Here is a 17,262-nt window from a genome sequence, read left to right as displayed (position 1 = left end):
TCAAGGAAGTTGCCATGGTAACCCTTACACAGCGCTTGGGATTAACTATTAAGGGTGACCACTTTGTGCGCTCCCGTTCACAATCAGCTCCACTCATTAAAATGAAGGCATAGCTTTATCCTCTGGGGAAGAGGTCCCTGTGCTGGAATTAGCTTGTGGGGCTGGGGAAGCCATACACCAGATGCCAAGGGCAGTGGTCTCCCAAATAGTGGCCACACCCATCTTTCCAGGACTCCTGGATGCCCAAGGGGCAGTCTGCTTGTTTTTCTTGTCTTCTCGGACCCATAGCTTTGACTTGCTGGGTCACTGGACAGGAACAGGTGGGATGAGGAAGGAGCAGGGCAATCAGGAGCTGTGGTGGAGGCTGTTGGTGTAGGCAGGACCCAGTGCATACAGGAAATAAGTAAAGGCAACTCAGGAAGAGGTCATGGAGACAGCGTGACTGGTCCAAAGGGGAGCTGCTCCCCAGCCCTCCAGATAGAGCCATCCTGTGGAGGTCACCTAGCTGGAGGTCTACCGGCTTCCTCGACTACCATTGTTGGATCTTAAGACTTCCCCACCCAGCCACTGAGCTTCCTACTGGGGTCACAGCAATTGTCACTAAAGCCACCCACACATCTGCCTCCCCTAGGACATAAACAGTCCATGAAAGAACTTGGTTGAGTCATGTTTGGTTATCAGATCCCTCTCAGCCCTAGAGCCGCCCTTCTTTTCTGCCTCCTCTTTCATTTCAGTGCAAGGCCCACTGCTTGTCATCTCTTGGTAGTTTTACTTAGGAGAGGTGAGTTGCCATTGTCTCTTTTGGAAATGTCTGCAAGTTACCAGTAGCCCTGATGGCTGTCTTTTTTACTTCGTTGTGGTAAAATGTAAACACCACCTTTTGACCATCTAAAGCATACTGCAGTGGTGCTAACTACATTCAGAATGTTGTGCAACCAACTCCACTCATCCACTTCCAGAACCTTATCACCTCAAAAGAAAATTCTGTACCCATTGATCAGTACCTCCCCAGTCTCTCTTCTCTTTTCCCCACCCCCAGCCACTAATCTACTTTAGACTCCAGAGTGTCTGTGCATTTCCCTATTTGGGATATTTTACATAAATGCAATCATTTGCCCGTGGGCTATTAATGTCTGGATTCTTTCACTCATGCAGGGCTTCATGATTTATCCCAATTCCCTGTTGCATGGCATCATCCCATTACATAGCTATACTACAGTACGATCATCCATTTGTCTCTTCGTGGACACTGGAGCTATTGTCACCTTTTACTATTGTGACTAGAGGTCTGTGAACACCTGCCACACCAAGTTTTTGCTTAAATATCCATTTCCCTATAGTTGTTTGACTATGTCACAAACAGAAACACCTGTTTACCCACCCACCTAACTGCATTCATCCATAGGGCTCTGCAGACGGTATAGTATAGTCGCCTCTGTTGGGCCAGAGACCTTTTTCCTTGACTTGCTTCATTTTGCCCTGGGTGCCATTCACCTTGGCAGAATGCAGCAGCAGCAGCAGCAGCAGCCTTCTTGCTGAGGCTCGTGTTGCCAGGTGACCCTGGAGCACTAGAGATGGCTTTTGTGAGCTGGGGCAGCAAGCACCCATTGAGCTGGGCTAATCCCCCTAACCATTGTCACAGCTAGGAAAGCGCTTCAGCAGCAGGACTTGTGCCCATCAGCAAATGCCAGCACACAGCACAGTGTTAACACGCAGCAGTTTCCCTTCCCGTGGCTTCCCACCACTGGGTTTTTGAAGCACCTGTGGAGAGTCAGCTTGCTCCTCCAGTGTACACAGGAATATGAGGGCTGTTATGGCCTTGACTTTGGTGCGCAGATCAAACAAAACAAAAGCGTCTTGATGCAGCTGCCAATTTTTATTTTTTGTGATTTATGTATTTATAGTTACTTATTTTGCCTTGCTAGGGATCAAACCCAGGGCTTTGCACATGCTGGGCAAGTCCTCTACCACTGAGCTGCATGCTGAGTCTAGCTGTCGGTTTTTCCAAATGCACCTGAAATTATATAATTCTTCCAATTATGTATGACTCTGATGAAAAGCAACTCAGAGAAAGCATATTAGTTTAGGAAACCAGCTCGAGGCTGTGGAGATGGCTCTGTGGGTAAAGCCCTTGCCAAGCAAGCATGAGGAATCTCTAGGACCAAGGAAAGGTGTGTCTCTATGGCAACACACACCTATAACTCCAGTGCTCCTCCACGCTGGGAGAGAGCCACAGCAGGGTGCTTGGAAGCTGCATACCAGCAAATGACAAAGGGCTCTGTTTCAAACATTGTGGAAAGCAAGTGGTTATACCAGAAGTTGTCCTCTGAAGGAGGGGGAGGGAAAGGGAGGGAAAGGGGAAGGAGACTCTAAACCGGATGGCCTGAGACTGAATGTCTGCTCTGTACAACCTTGAGTGAATTGCTTATGCCCTTGGAGCCTCAATTTCCTAATCTGTAAAATGGAGTTGGCATAAAAGCAACACCTAAAATGCTAATAAGACCATGTCCATATAATCTCCCTTTGTGTTAATATTTCTTAAAATCAACTAGTAAAGGTAAGAGTGGATTCGTCTATGATGGTGAATCCTCCGGTTTTCTTGGCTGCTCGAAACCAAGTGGCAGGGGAGCCAATGATTCACTCAAAAGTGTAGTCTTGTCCCAGAGTGTACCGAGCGCCAAGCACATAAATGATTCCGTCATTTCATAACTCTGGGCTCTGGCCAGCTGGTACAGAGGTTCTGGGATTGTGTGGGGTGGGGGAGAAAGCAGCGGCTGATGGGCCTCTGCAGTCGCCCTTCATAATTTCTACTTCCCAACTGCTCTGAGCTCACTTGTTTTCCCTGCTTCTTGGCAAAACAGACAATCACATAGCAACAGCTGCCCTGGCTTATTCCCTAGAGCTCTCCTAATCGCCTTGAAGGAAAGTGCTCAGTCCACTGCAGTTACTGGAAGGACACTGGAGAAGCAATGGAATGGACGGGCCCTTCAGTGATACTCACAAGTGCCAGCCCTGGAGTTGGCATGTGATGTCTCCCAGAAGGTTCTTATGATGTCCTAGCCATGGCCTGACATCCTAATGACTTTAGAAAGGGGTGGGAGGTGATGTTTGCAAAACTCCTTCCCACTACCTAATAAAAGCGCCAGAGCTTGTAACTATCAAGTTTCACTTTCTCTCTGTAAGGAAGCTTGGAGAGTTCTTTTCAGATCTTTGGCAAAATCAAACCAAATCAGAGCAGAGCAGAGCGGAGCTAGCTTCTCCTCCTAGAATTCGCTAGTGTTTCCTTTTGTCTCCAGGAGCTGTGTGTCTAGGGCCAGGCACAGTTACTGACATCCACCTGCACCGCAGAATTCCTTGGGTTTGCTTGGTCTAGAGCCCTGCTCTGGAGCAGCGCTGTCCACAAGTGGGGGTTGGCACATCTGAGAACAACCAGCTTAGCCAGTGGGTGTGAACGGCATGTTAAAAATCTAACGAGGGAGGGGGAGATGGCTCACTTGGTAAAGCACCAACAGTGCAAGAGTGACGACCTGCACTTGGCTCCCCGCCTCATATAGTCAGGTGTGGTGGTGCATGCCTGTACCTCCAGCTCTGGAAGGCAGTTGGGCTGAACAGAAATGGTTCCCTGGAGCATCTAGGCAGCCAGTCTAGACAACTGGGGAGGCTCAGGCTCAGTGGGAGACCTTGTCTTAAAAACTAAGGCGACTTCTTGAATCAGGCCTGGTACTTTTCTATAGGCTAGAGAAGAGTCTAGCTGATTCTTGACATGTATATACTGAATCAACACTATCAGATGTAGTGATCTTTCATTGTAACAAAAATCCTATGATTAAAAAATATAATATGGACAACAATGAAGGAAGAGGCTCAACACTGACCTATGGCCTCCACATGCACACACACACACACATGCACATGCACTCACACGCACATGTGTACACACACAAACACACACTACACATAGATGTACACACAAAAAAAATCTAATGACTAGAAAATAACATTCCTTTAATCCTAAGGGCATCTTTATCTCTTTGTGTTTAACTTTACAGTCTACTTTATCGACCACTCATAATGGTAGATCACCTTTCTAAAAATTAACTAATTTATTTATTTTAGTTTAGTTTTTGTTTGTTTATTTGTTTGTGTCTGGAGCAAACCACTTTATTCAGCACTAGGAATCCAGCCCACGTGGGAGTCAAGTTGGAAGCAGTCGCTCCACTTAAGGCCAGGGGTTTCTGAGGACAGAGTACTACTGTTACCCAAAAAACCTAAAGCGGTCTGTCTTTGGTCCCTGACCTGTGTCTGTCCACTCTTCTATGTTTGTTTCTTAAGCTCGTTATCTACACGCACAATGCTGTAGGCAAGCACACTAGTGCTACAAGTTTGTGAAATTCACCTCCTGGAAAAAAAATATGAGGTGAGAGCCAAAAATATAGAGAAGGGAAGCACCAGGTGACCTGGAGATGTTATCCCTGCCGCCCTTCTGCAGGAAAGAAGGTCCTTTCCATGAGATGTGATAAAAATAGGGAGCACTTTGGGGATGTTAGTGACACCCAAGGGGCACAAGCTGGGAGGAAGGGAGGCCAGGGAGCAAAGCAGAAGATGCTCCAGGATCTGGCACAGCGAGGCCCAAAGGGAGGGAAGCAGCCCTCTGGAGGGTGAAGAATGCTTCATTCTGTTCCCCCAAGAGTTGGGTCCCAGACATACCCCAAGGCCTCCTGTACCCCTATTCCCTAGCACTAACACGGGCTGATATAACTGGTATGCCCCCAGAATCTTGCTGAGGGATGTCTGGTGAGCCAACCCTGCCATGGGCACCAAAGAGGGAGATGCAAGGTTTGGTGCCCGGATCCTAGGGAGGTCACCCATTTTGGATTAGTGTTTACATGATATCTCTTCTCAAGGCTTTGCTTCCAACCACCTTGGTCACTTTGTATTTTCTGGACCTCTAGCATGGAGGCTGTCCTCTTGTGACCTCGTCTGGAAACTATGGGACAAGCCATCCTGTGTATATTTATTGTGGTTCTCTTCCTGATTTTTGAAGGAGGGATAAACATGTTTTTTGTTTAGATCACAAGTGGGGGTATGAGAAAAAGACTTGTGAGAGAACAGGTGATGTTTATCTCCTTAGAAGTTGAACCACCGTGTGGGGGAGATTGGTTGTTAACCAGCTGAAAAACATCCTTGAACAAATTCTGGGAGGAGGTATAAAAATGAGCCAACAACAAAAGCGGGGCCTTTGGAAACTTGGCACAGTTTTGGCTGCTCATAGCTCCACTTCGAGATGCTCCTAGAGAGAACTGTTCGAGAGAAGGCTTCAGGGCTCTGGGCTCCAGCTGAAGTTCTGGGTTCTGGTTGCTCCAGGTTCCAGCAGAAGAAATCCTGCTGATTATGCCAGGAGAATCGTTCCTCGGGACTGATATCCTTACAGTTTCATTATTGTATTCTTTAATCTTCTTTTCCTATTCTTTAGGTTAGTCGGGTTATAAATGAGGTACTCTTGGTTAACAAGTTTGTAATAAAATATAATTATTAAGAAAATTGAGCCTACAGATTTTATTCTGAATTTTTCATGATTTTATATGTACCTCTCCTTTTCTGATTTCTGGAGCGCCCAGGTTCTTCCTACTTACTTGCTTGTTACTTCACATTCTATTCTTTATTTTATATGGTTGGTTGGGGTTTGGTTTGAGTTTCTTTTTGTTGTTGTGTCAGAGTGTCTTGCTTATGCAGCTCAGACTGGCATCACACTTAATATCCTCCTGCCTCAGCCTCAGCCTCAGCCTCCCACATGCTGGGACTACAAGTGTGCAATACTACGTTAATGGCACATGCCTTCAACCCTAGCATTTGGGAAGCTGAGGCAGGAAAATCCTAAATATGAAGAAACCAGCCTGGGTCGTGCAGTAAGTTTTAGGTCACTCTGAACAACGGCAAACCCTTCTCCCACCCCTGCCCCATTTTTTTTTTCTGAGACAGGAATTTAACTCACTATGTAGACCAGGCTTCCCTTGAACTCACATAGACCCACCTATCTCTTCTCCCAAGAGCTGCATCCAGGCTTGAAAACCCATCTTTAAGGAAAGTCGCTGTAATGTAATAAATAAATTAAAACTTACCATGAATCTCTCCTCCCACATGATGCAGGGCTTGAAACAGTTTTAATTCTACTCTCCTTGTTCTTGTCTGTCATGTCACCACCTGGCACTTTGGTGTGCTGCTCTTCCCTGGGGGCTAGTGCCTGTGTACATCTCATTCCACGTGGTTTCCCTGCACCTCCTCCTTCGTGGGTTCGTTTCCCTGTATTGAAACTCATCTCTCAGGAGTTCTTTCAGGAGGGGCGTTTGGGAAAGGCATATTTATAGCTTTGGAGTGATGGGTGAGTGGGTACATAATTCTAGGTTCCATGTTTTCCCCCTTGATCAGCAGACACTGCACTTCACTGTCTAGGGCATTTACTATGGCTGATGAGAGGTCTATAATCACTCTCTGGCTCTCTCTTTGTAGACAATATGCTGCAAGATGGCTTTGAGGACTGTGTGTCCCCTGGCTGCACCTTGGAACATTTCGGGATGGCCTCATCTTTACCCGTCTCATTCAAGATTCGTGTCTTTCCGTGTCCTCCAGCTCCTGGTGTCACCACTCTGCCTCCCACTGCCCACTCTGCAGTTCTTACCACCTTGTTTTGCTGTTTCTTGGCTGCTTTTCCTCCTGCCCGCTCAGCTTCATTCTCTCTCAGAGCTGACGCTCAGTAACTGCTCCTCCAGCTGTGTCTGCGGCTGCTTAGCACAGATCAGATGTGATCCATGGGTCAGCAGCCTCTGGACTATCCAATAATTTGCAAATTCAAGGGCTCCATGCAAGCCTGTGAAATCAGCACGCCACAGAGGGTGGGCCCAGGAAGCTGGGTTTTAACAGACTCTCTGTTAATGCTGATGGACACTGAAACTTTAAGGACATTGCCAGTTTTGTTTTGTTTTCTGTGTCTGTGAGTTTGTCTTTTAAATATTTTTCCTCGATTGTTTGTGCAGTGCTGGGGTTGGACCTATGGCCTCACACTTACTAGGCAAGCAGCCCACCACTGAGCCTTCTTTGGCCATTCACTCGAGTCTTTTTCATTTGTGATCGTTGCACTTAGGTCTTTTTCAAATCTGAATTTCCCCATTTTTCATACTGACTTGTTCTTCCAGTATGGTCTATATTTTGCTCTAGTGAATCTATATAATCATTGTTAGCATACTTACTTCACAAACTCAAATTGCTATGTTTGAGGGCATGAATGCTCCAGTTGGTGCTGGTTGCTGACTCCCTTCTTCCTTGTTGGTTCATTTTTAAAATTAGGGATTTGTAAACTTTTGAGGGACTTGGTTCCAACTCCAAGCTTGTCCACATCTAACTGAGGTCATGCTATAACTAGTAAACTTTTTGTTGGAATGAACAAAATTGTAAATATTGTTGGTTTTGTAGGCCATGAAGTCTCTTTCAAACCAACTCAATGTTACCATTAAAATATAAAAGCAACTGCAGAAAACATGCTAAATGGGTGTGGCCATGTTCCAATACACTTTTATTTGTCACACACACACACACACACACACACACACACACACACACACACACACACGGAAAAAAGGGGGGAACCCTTTATTTGTAGCTGGGTTGGATGGCACAGGCCTATAATCCCAGCTACTGCAGAAAATAAAGAAGGAGGATCACAAGTTCAAGGCCAGTGTGGACAACTTACTAAGACTTTGACTCAAAATGAAAAGGTAAAAGAAGCCATTGGGACTGTTGCTCAAGAGTAGAGTGCTTGCTTTGTATGCATGAGGCCACAGGCCCAATCCCAAACACTGCAAAAAGAACCTTTATGTAATAAAGAATGAAACCCAAGTCATGGGCAGTGGCTGGATACTGTCCTTCAGGTGCGGCTTGCCAGCCTCTGCCTCAACCCCTGTGTGGGCACTACAGCTCCTGCCCGGCTTCTGCTGCCGCCTCTTCCAGCTTTCTCTAACACTATTAATTTGAGACGTTTTTCCAAACTCAACAAATGACGCTGATGTCACTTGGGTTCTATTGAAATAGACCCCACCTAGGGGTTCTAACACGTGCCAGCGAGGTAGAACAGGACCTGCAGAACTGCTCCAATAGGCTGAAGTCTGGGCCACCCTGCTCCCTTGAAAGAGAACGCTAGGAATGAACTAATGTCACAAGCCCCGCCACGGACATGCGTGCTGCTTGGCTGTTTCAGTTCCTACAGAGAAGCTGTGCTGATCATTGCAAATCCTTCCAATGTGAGTCAGGCGAGCCCTCCTGGGCTGTTAGCCTGTGGTCAGGAAGGCAGGATCTGGCTGACTCACGAGCACCAGCTGCTTTCCCTGAGGTAGTCTTTGCAATGCCCGGATCTGAGGAAGCCTTCTCCCAGGAAGCCACACCTAATTTTGTGCTGAAGTCCCCCCACCCTGCCCAGGGGGCGGGGGAGGGCACAGAACATACTTGAAAGAACTGGAATTTCCCCTACATCTCAGGGATGACAGTTCAGATAGAGTTCATCCAACTTCTCTTGATAACTAAGTGTCCAGATGATTAGGAATGAAGCTGATGCAAAAGGCATTTAAGGTATTTGCTGAGCCGCTCAGCGATTTACAGGGTCAATTACAGCACAGGGTGCTGTGCCAGGGGCCCTGCCACTCACCACACTGAGCTCTGCTCTCTAGTCAGTGCTTAGGGGACAGTTGAGGGGTGTTTCTCACAAGGGACCTAGAAGCACTGTTTTAGGAGCTATATGTTTCTTACTAATTCTCAGAAGAAATCTATGAGGTAGGCAGGATTGCCACCCCCTTTTCAAAGAAGAAACTGGGCCTTAGACAGGCAAATAATGCCCTTAAATCTGTATTATTATAGCCCAGAATTTGAACCCAAGCAGCAATGAAACCCTACCAATGCTCAAGTGATGTCAGTCTATTCCCGATTGAAGCGATGCTTCAGGGTGGTTCTAATGTACAGTGATGTTTGAAAGCCGGCCACTCCTCTATCAGGGGCTCTCAATGGTGTTCTCCAGACTGTCTGCACTCCTGGACCCCAAGAACCTGTTTGAAATGAAAGTTTTCAGGACCCACTCACCCTCCCTGGGAGAGGGGCCTATCAACTGCAGGGTCCTGACGCAGGCTAAAGATGGGGAAGCCCTGCATAGCCCTGGTGTGGTGATATAGGTCCAGCTAACCCCAAGCACTTGGTAGCTGTAGAGTGAGGACTGTGGGTTTGAGGACAGCCTGGGCTACACAATGAGACACTATCTATAGATAGATAGATAAACAGACAGATATCAAGAGCGAGGGATATAGCTTAGGAGTAGAGCACTTGCCCAGCACGCCTCAGGCTCTGGATTTCATCCCTAATACAGGAGCAAGGGGGAGAAAAAGAAGGAAAGCCACTGCACAGTGCCCTGGTGAGTCACCTGGATGCTTGTCTTAAAAAAAAACAAACAAGGTGGTGCACACCTTTAATCACAGCACTCAGGAGGCAGAGGCAGGTGGATGGCTGTGAGTTCAAGGACAGCCTGGTCTACAAAGTGAGTCCAGGACAGCCAAGGCTACACAGAGAAACTGTGTCTCAAAAAACAAGAAAAAAAACCAAACAACAAAAACCACCATCACTCTTACCATTAAATGATGGACTCAGGAGTTGGAGGTGCAGCTCAGTTGGAGCACTCAGCACAAACAAAGTGCTGGAGTTGACCCCAAGCTCCATATAAACCAGGTGTAGTGTTATATTGTAATCCAAACTCAGAAGGTAGAGGCAGGAGGGTCAAGAAGTTCAAGACACCACACACATACACACACACACACACACACACACACACACACACACACACACACACACACACACGTGCGCCTCTCTCTTGCCTTAGAATCTAAGCCAACCTCAAGACTTGATCTGACCAACAGTATTGCTTTGTAAATTTCACAATCTAGGTTTCAAGAAAGCTTGAAGCTTCTGGATTTGACTCCTCACGGTATTCCTACATTTAAGGAGACTCTTCTTACCCACAACATGGTGAAAAGCCACATGGAAAAGAAATGCCAGGCGCCAGTGCCACATGGCAGACGTGAAAATGAGCAGCTTGGGCCTCTCCTCTGTGCCTAGCCACCTGCTGATCTGGGCGCACAGGGAGCCATCAGGGGAGCCCCCATCTCACACACAGAAACATGAAAAGTAAACAAGTACTATGGATTTATTTTTTTAAACATTATTATTGTTGTTATACTACTCTGTGTGCATATACGTGTGCAACAGTGCATTGTGGAGGTCAGAGGGCAATTCTGTGGAGTTGATTCTCTCCTTTGATCTTTCAGGTGAATGCTCCTACACACTGTAAGAGTCTATCCCAAGTGCTACAGATTTAAACAATCAAGTACTCTCATAGGTTGCTGTTCACCCAAAGGGACTCAACCACAGCAGTGAACCTGACCCGTGAACTGTTACCTTTAAAGAGACGCGGAAAAGGGAGGCTACCAGGATGCCAAACAGACTGTCAGGCTGCCAAACGCAAACAAGTTTCTGGGCTATCCTTGCCAAGCTTTCCCATACAGACCCATCACAAGCACCCCCACTAGTTTATGCTCTGCTGTCCCCACACAAGGGTATTCAACCTTCTGACACCAGAAAGTGACATTGAGGTTTATAATGTGATGCATTGCATTCACAGCTATATGGACACACACGGCCCTCAGTCAGCAAGCTATGCATACCTGAAAGCTAAAAGGCCTTTATCATTTGCTTGTTGTTTGTTTTAAGACAGGCTAGGCTCTAGCTCCTGATACTCCTGCCTAAGACTCCTGACTGTTGGAATTACAGGTTTGCACTGCCACAAACAGCTAAAAAGTAAAAAGAATTTTGAAACATGTTCTCATGTAGCCTGGGTTGGCTTTGAACTCACTAATGTAGCCTGGGTGGCCTTAAACGTCTTATCTTCACCTCTCAAATGTTGGGATTACAGATATATGCCATCAAGTCCTTGCTTTATCTGGTTCAGAGGATTGAACTCTGGACATCATGCATGCTAGGCGAACACTCTACCAACTGTGCTGCACCTCTAGCTCTTGAAGCAAGTCTTGATAACTTTGAACAAGGCGTGTTTTCATGTTATACTCTGCCCGGTAGATGCTCTGGCCAGTCCTAGTCTTAAGTGTTTTTCTTGTTTCTTTTGCACCTCAACCCTAGGAACTAACATTCAGTATTGTTAGCCATGCTTTGTAGATGAGGAAAGTGAGGCTCCTAGAAATTCAATGCTAATTCAAGGCCACATGGCAAAGGAGGTAGGATGGCATTAGGCTTATAAAGCCCAAATGTCAACATCAACCAACTGCACTAATGGCAATGCTGATCCACTGCCCTGATGACAACATCAATCAACTGCACTGATGACGTTGATTACTGAACTGATGATGTCAACCAACTGCACTGGTGACAACACCAACCATCTACACTGATGGCAACATCAACTTACTGCACTGATGACAACGTTAACCTACTGCACTGATGACAATGTTGCCCCACTGCACTGACAGCAACGTTGCCCCACTGCACTGATGGCAATGTTGCCCCATGGCACTGATGACAACGTTAACCTACTGCACTGATGACAATGTCGCCCCACTGCACTGACAGCAACGTTGCCCCACTGCACTGATGACAACGTTGCCCCACTGCACTGATGGCGATGTTAACCTACTGCACTGATGGCGACATTGCCCCATGCCACTGATGGCAATGTTGCCCACTGCACTGATGGCGATATTGCCCCACTGCATTGATGGCGACGTTGCCCCACTGCACTGACGGCAATGTTGCCCCACTGTACTGACGGCGACGTTGCCCCATGCTACTGATGGCGATGTTGCCCACTGCACTGATGGCGATATTGCCCCACTGCATTGATGGCAACATTGCCCACTGCATTGATGGCGACGTTGCCCCACTGCACTGACGGCAATGTTGCCCCACTGTACTGACGGCGACGTTGCCCCATGCTACTGATGGCGATGTTGCCCACCACACTGATGGCGATGTTGCCCCACTGCACTGATGGCAATGCCGATCTGCTTTGACTCATATGAAAATCCTAGGTAACCTGGTGGTCATCTCATACTGAAGTATGTACTACTAGGCAAACAAGACTGAAAGGAGTTGCTTAGGACCTGGCATGGATGACAAGCATTTGGGCTACTTGTACCTGAAAATGTACTTGTAGCTGAATTTAAGTAACTACAGAGGGTAAGGGAAGAGGGAGGGGGGGGCCTAGCCTGATGCCTGATGCCAGCGCAGCCCAAGGGCCCTGTTTATAGTACTGCAGCCTACTTCAGCCTGCCGAGTGGCCAGACATTGCCCCAAGAAGGAGGCCTGAATGGAGACCACAACTGGGTGGCTTCTTTCTGGGGCACCAGAGTCCTGCTGGGCATTGGCAGAAGCTTTTATCCTGAACAAAAGGATACTTTGAAAAACAACACATTTTCTCAGGCAGGAAAAAAAATACAACAAAACCCCAAAACATCAGAAATCAAGTACTTAAGGAATGCCACTAAGAAACAATTGGGAATATATTCTTATAGGAGTAAATGAATGGGCCAAGGATTTCAACAAAACTACACCCTCACGGCTAACAGGGTGGGGGTGGGGTGAGAGGTGGGGACAGAAGTGGGGGATGGCAGGAGGACAACTGTTGGTCCCATTTTTCATAAATGGAAATGGAAACTTAGAAAAACTGAATAATTTAAATAGTGACAAGGCTAGCAAGCCAAAAACCAAACCTCTTTACCCAAGCTGTTCCACCTGTATTAAGAAGCAGGTTTTAGGGGCTGGAGTGATGGCTCAGCGGTTAAGAGCACTGTCTGCTCTTCCAGAGGTCATGAGTTCAATTCCCAGCAACCACATGGTGGCTCACAACCATCTATAATGTGATCTGATGCCCTCTGCCTGCAGATGTACATGCAGGCAGAGCGCTGTATACATAATAATAAATAAACAAATCTTTAAAAAAAAAAAAAAGAAGCAGGTTTTATTTGTGCTGGGAAAGATAATGTTTTCCTCTAATCCCACTGCAGGGAAAGGAGGTTCACAAGTTCAAGGCCAGCCTGAGCTACACATCGAGCATAGTCTCAAACAAGAAACCTGCACAGCTGGTGGGAGGAGCCCCCTAAAGATCAATAAGCAGTTAATGGTTGATGGGGAAGGAGAGACATTTTCTTCAGGGGTGTAGCCACTGGTCTGGTGTCTATGTTTCTGTAAGCAGCCCTTGTGAAACTCACTGGGTCATATGACTGGACTGGAGAGGAGAAAGTAGAAGAGGCCTAGTTGGGAAGAAAAAGGGAATCAGCCAGCATGGGAGGGGACAAGAGTGTCAAGAATGTCATGATGAAACTCAGTATTATATATAATTAAGATACGCATATATGTATATATAATTAATGTAACAGAAAACCATAGAGTCCACTTTTGATTCAGAAGGCCTGGAGTGGTACCTAAGGCCCTGCCTTCCAACCAGCCCCAGGTGAAGATGCCACTGGCGGTAGACAACAAGCCAAATAGCAAGGGTGCAAGCATCACCACATGGCTTCTCCTTTTCTCCACAGAAATAACATGTGCACTATTAGGTTGTCTTTATTTTTATGTTTTTCTGAGACAGAGTTTCTCTGTGCAGCCCTGGCTGGCATGGAATTCACTCTATAGACCAGGCTGGCTTTGAACTCAAGAGATCCCCAGTGCTGGGATTAAAGGCATGTGCCACTACCAACCGGCTTTAAAATTAGGTTATAAAAGATATTTCTGTGGGACTCTAAGGGTTACACCGACCTTCTGTGCTTCTGTGACATGGAAAGATCTCTGCAGAAGTATAAATCCTAGTGGCTGTGAGCTGGGGAGACAGCTCAGGCAGTAGGGACCTGAGTGCCATCCCTAGATACAAAGTGGGCACAGTGGCAAGTACTTATGCCCCTGGCACTGGAGAGGCAGAGACCAGAGGGTCTCAGGCTTGCAGGGCAGCCAGCCTAGGCAACATGTCAAGTTCCAATTCAATAAGAAATCGTGTCTGAAAAATACATGGTGGGTGATGCCTGGGCCTCTGCATGGGTGCATACCATGTGCATGCGCACCATACATATATAAACCCTGGTATAAAAATAGTTTTTATTCTTCTGGGTTTATTGTTGTCTGGGAGGCTTACTGCTTCCTCCTGCTAACCTAGGCCTGGTCCTGGAAGCTGTTCTAGCTCAAACTCTTCTCCCAGCTGATTTATCTAATCTGGCTTCTCTCTGGGCCTGGAATTGCTCTGCTTGGCCTCAGACTAACTCAGCAATCTGCTCTAATCTCCTGTCTTCACCTGAGTTCTCTCTCTCTGTAACCCATTTCTCTATTACTGTCCTGGTAAAACTCCCTCCTCTCTCTTGTGTAGCCTTGGCTATCCCAGACTTTCTTTGTAGACCAGGCTGGCCTTGAACTCACAGCAATCCACCTGCCTCTTCTTCCCCAGCGCTGGTATTAAAGGCGTGCGCCACCACTGCCTGGTGAAAAACTGCCTCTTAAGTAGCTTCCATTTCCTTTCTATTCTCCTAAAAGTTGGGTGTATCCTATTCTGGGTCACTTTTCCTGCCACTCAATTAGACATCACTTTCAAGCATGGGTGCTTCCTTCTACAAACTAACTTTACCTTTATTTGGGATTAAAGGCATGTATCTCGATGCCTGGATCTAAGCATTTCTTTACTTGATACTTGCTCTATACCAGGCTGGCCTTGAACTCAGATCTGTTTGCCTCTGTCTCCTGGATTAAAGGAGTGTTTGTATTCCAGCTGGATCACACAGACCTAGGAGGTCTTTGTATGTGATCTCATGCCAGAACAGCCATGTTCTGAATTAACATTCTTCTACAACTTTTCCCCCTTTGTACACAGTTTAAATTTTACAATAGAAACAATTATGACCCTAGAGACCAGGGTTTGTGGGAGCCACTGCATCAGGAGGCTACTAGTCTTCTCAAAGAGGTCAGTGAGACTCCTCTACCCAAATCATAAAACCCCAAGCTCCAGCAGCCTACTGAAAGCTCATACTAGGGGTCTGTGCTTTGAATGACCCCTCACCTCCTTGACCTCTCCCCCAGTTCACTCGCATCACCAACACCAACTACAAATACATCTAGCACTTTCCATCTCTTTGTGGCTCAACACTTGCTTTGGAGCTCTGTTCCAACTAAAACCTCTTAGAGTGGCCTCCCCAGTCAATCCTGTCACCTGCAGGTGTTGCCGCCCATAGTGTCTGGCCCCTCGTTTGCTCTCTTTTGTCGTGTGGTATTTATTGCAGCAGATAACTATTCAGATGGGGGTGTGACTCCTTCCTGTTTGGCTTGGCCTTGAAATGCACGTAAGCCTTGAGACTCATGGTGTCTCAGTCAGGGTTACTATTGCTTCAATGAAACACCGTGACCAAAGCAACTTGGGGAAGAAGGGGTTTATTTGGCTTACACTTGTGCATTGCAGTTCAGCACTGAAGGAAGTCAGGACAGGAACTCAAGCAGGGCTGGGAACCTGAAGGCAGGAGCTGATGCAGAAGCTATGGAGGATGCTGCTTATTGGCTTGCTCTCCATAGCTTGCTCAGCTGACCTTCTTAAAGAACCCAGAACCACCAGCCCAGAGATGGCCCCACCCACAATGGGCTGGGCCCTCGCATATCAATCTCTATTTAAGAAAATGCCTTAAAGCTGCATCTTAGGGAGGCAGTTTCTCAACTGAGGTTCCCTCCTTTCAGATGATTCTAGCTTGGGTCAAGTTGACATAAAACTAGCCAGGACACATGGTATATGTTTGCTGACCTCCCTGAGGCTTTCAAACTCTGCTATGAAAAACATGCACCTCTAGTAAACTGCTGATTACAGAAGGCTCTAGAACAAAACTGAACGGAGCACATAAATAATCTCTAGGGCCCAGTCCAGATTTGTGGCAATCTGACCCATTGCCACACATGTGAGATAAAACTCAACTGTAGGCCACTGGGTTTGGGGTGATTTATTAGGCAATATCATTTCAACAATAGCTGATGAACTCTTTTGGAGGTCAGGATGCTAGGGATGAAACTCAAGGCCTCAGGCATGCCAGGCTCAGTGCACTATTACCGAGCTACAGCCCAGGCATCTCTACTCTACTTCTTGTGTGGACTCATGCATATGTATGTGCACCTGTCCTCGGAGGCAGGAGGACAGCTTGTTATTATTGCTGTTGTTGTTTTGATTGATCCTGAAATTCAATCAAACGGGCTGCAGAGGCTGAGCAGAGAGCCTGTCTGTCTGTCTCTACCTCCTGAGTGCTGAAATTACAGGTGGGGTGTCACCACATCAAGCACTTTTCCCATGAGTTTCCTTGATTGAATGCAGATCCTTATGCATGCCCGATGAGCACCTTAACAACTAAGCTATGCTCCAGCACCCTCCCCCCCTTCTAGAGATGGGTTGTATTGTGTCTTAGACTGTCCTGGAATTCCCTAAGTATCTGAGGACGACCTTCAGAGTGCTAGGATTAGTAGTATGGCCCTTAACTCACACCAAGCCCTTTGCCTCACTCTCCCGAGTGCTGGGATTCCAAGCATACACTACCACGTGAGGTTCATTTCTTCACACTCTATTACCTATTTGTTTGTTTGTACTGAATGACAGCCAATCGTGGGGATTTTGTCTTATTTCCCAAAGCAGTGCAATATTTAAAATAGAGCTGCCTGCCTGCCTATTAAGAACAGTTATTAGTAAGTGAACTATTTAACTGTAGACTCCTCTGGCTAAACTGTTCTGCTATACCAGTTTTAATAAGCTGGAAAAACCAGGTGCAGAGTAAATAACTTCAAAGCAAGTATAAAGTAAAAAACAATTGTCTTAAATAAGTATTCCAGGCATCACACAGCCAATTGGCCAGATAAGTGACTCACACAAAGCTGTTTCCTAACACCCCTGAGTCACCGGCCATCTGCCTTCACCTGGGCCCCTGCATGAGAACGGAAGTGCTGTTTTTGTGATGAGGGTTCACCTAGTTGTGTTGTGTCCCCAGAGGAAAGAAGAGGGAGAGAGGGTTGAAAAGCAACACAAAGGGAGGAAATGCACCCGGCCCTCCCTAAAGCAGCTGCACCAGGGACGCCCTCCTTTAGAAGGCAAGGAAGCCCCAGAAACCCAAAAGCAGACTGGAAATACAGACAAGCCAGACAATCAGGAGAAGGCAGGAGGAGAGCTGG

General features: G+C 46.8%; 1 protein-coding gene across 5 annotated transcripts in view; it reads right to left on the bottom strand.

The window, feature by feature from the left end:
- Window positions 1–17,262, bottom strand: part of IQCK (IQ motif containing K) — a gene marked incomplete at its 5' end in the record, with an annotated part of 127,375 nt that overhangs the window by 34,568 nt on the left and 75,545 nt on the right. The window lies entirely within an intron of this gene.

Source organism: Acomys minous, assembly GCF_964271855.1.
Source record: "Acomys minous genome assembly, chromosome: 2".
In the NCBI taxonomy this organism is placed as follows: Eukaryota; Metazoa; Chordata; class Mammalia; order Rodentia; family Muridae; genus Acomys; species Acomys minous.
Note: the sequence above shows the minus strand (reverse complement) of the source record. Positions and strands in the feature narration are given on the sequence as shown.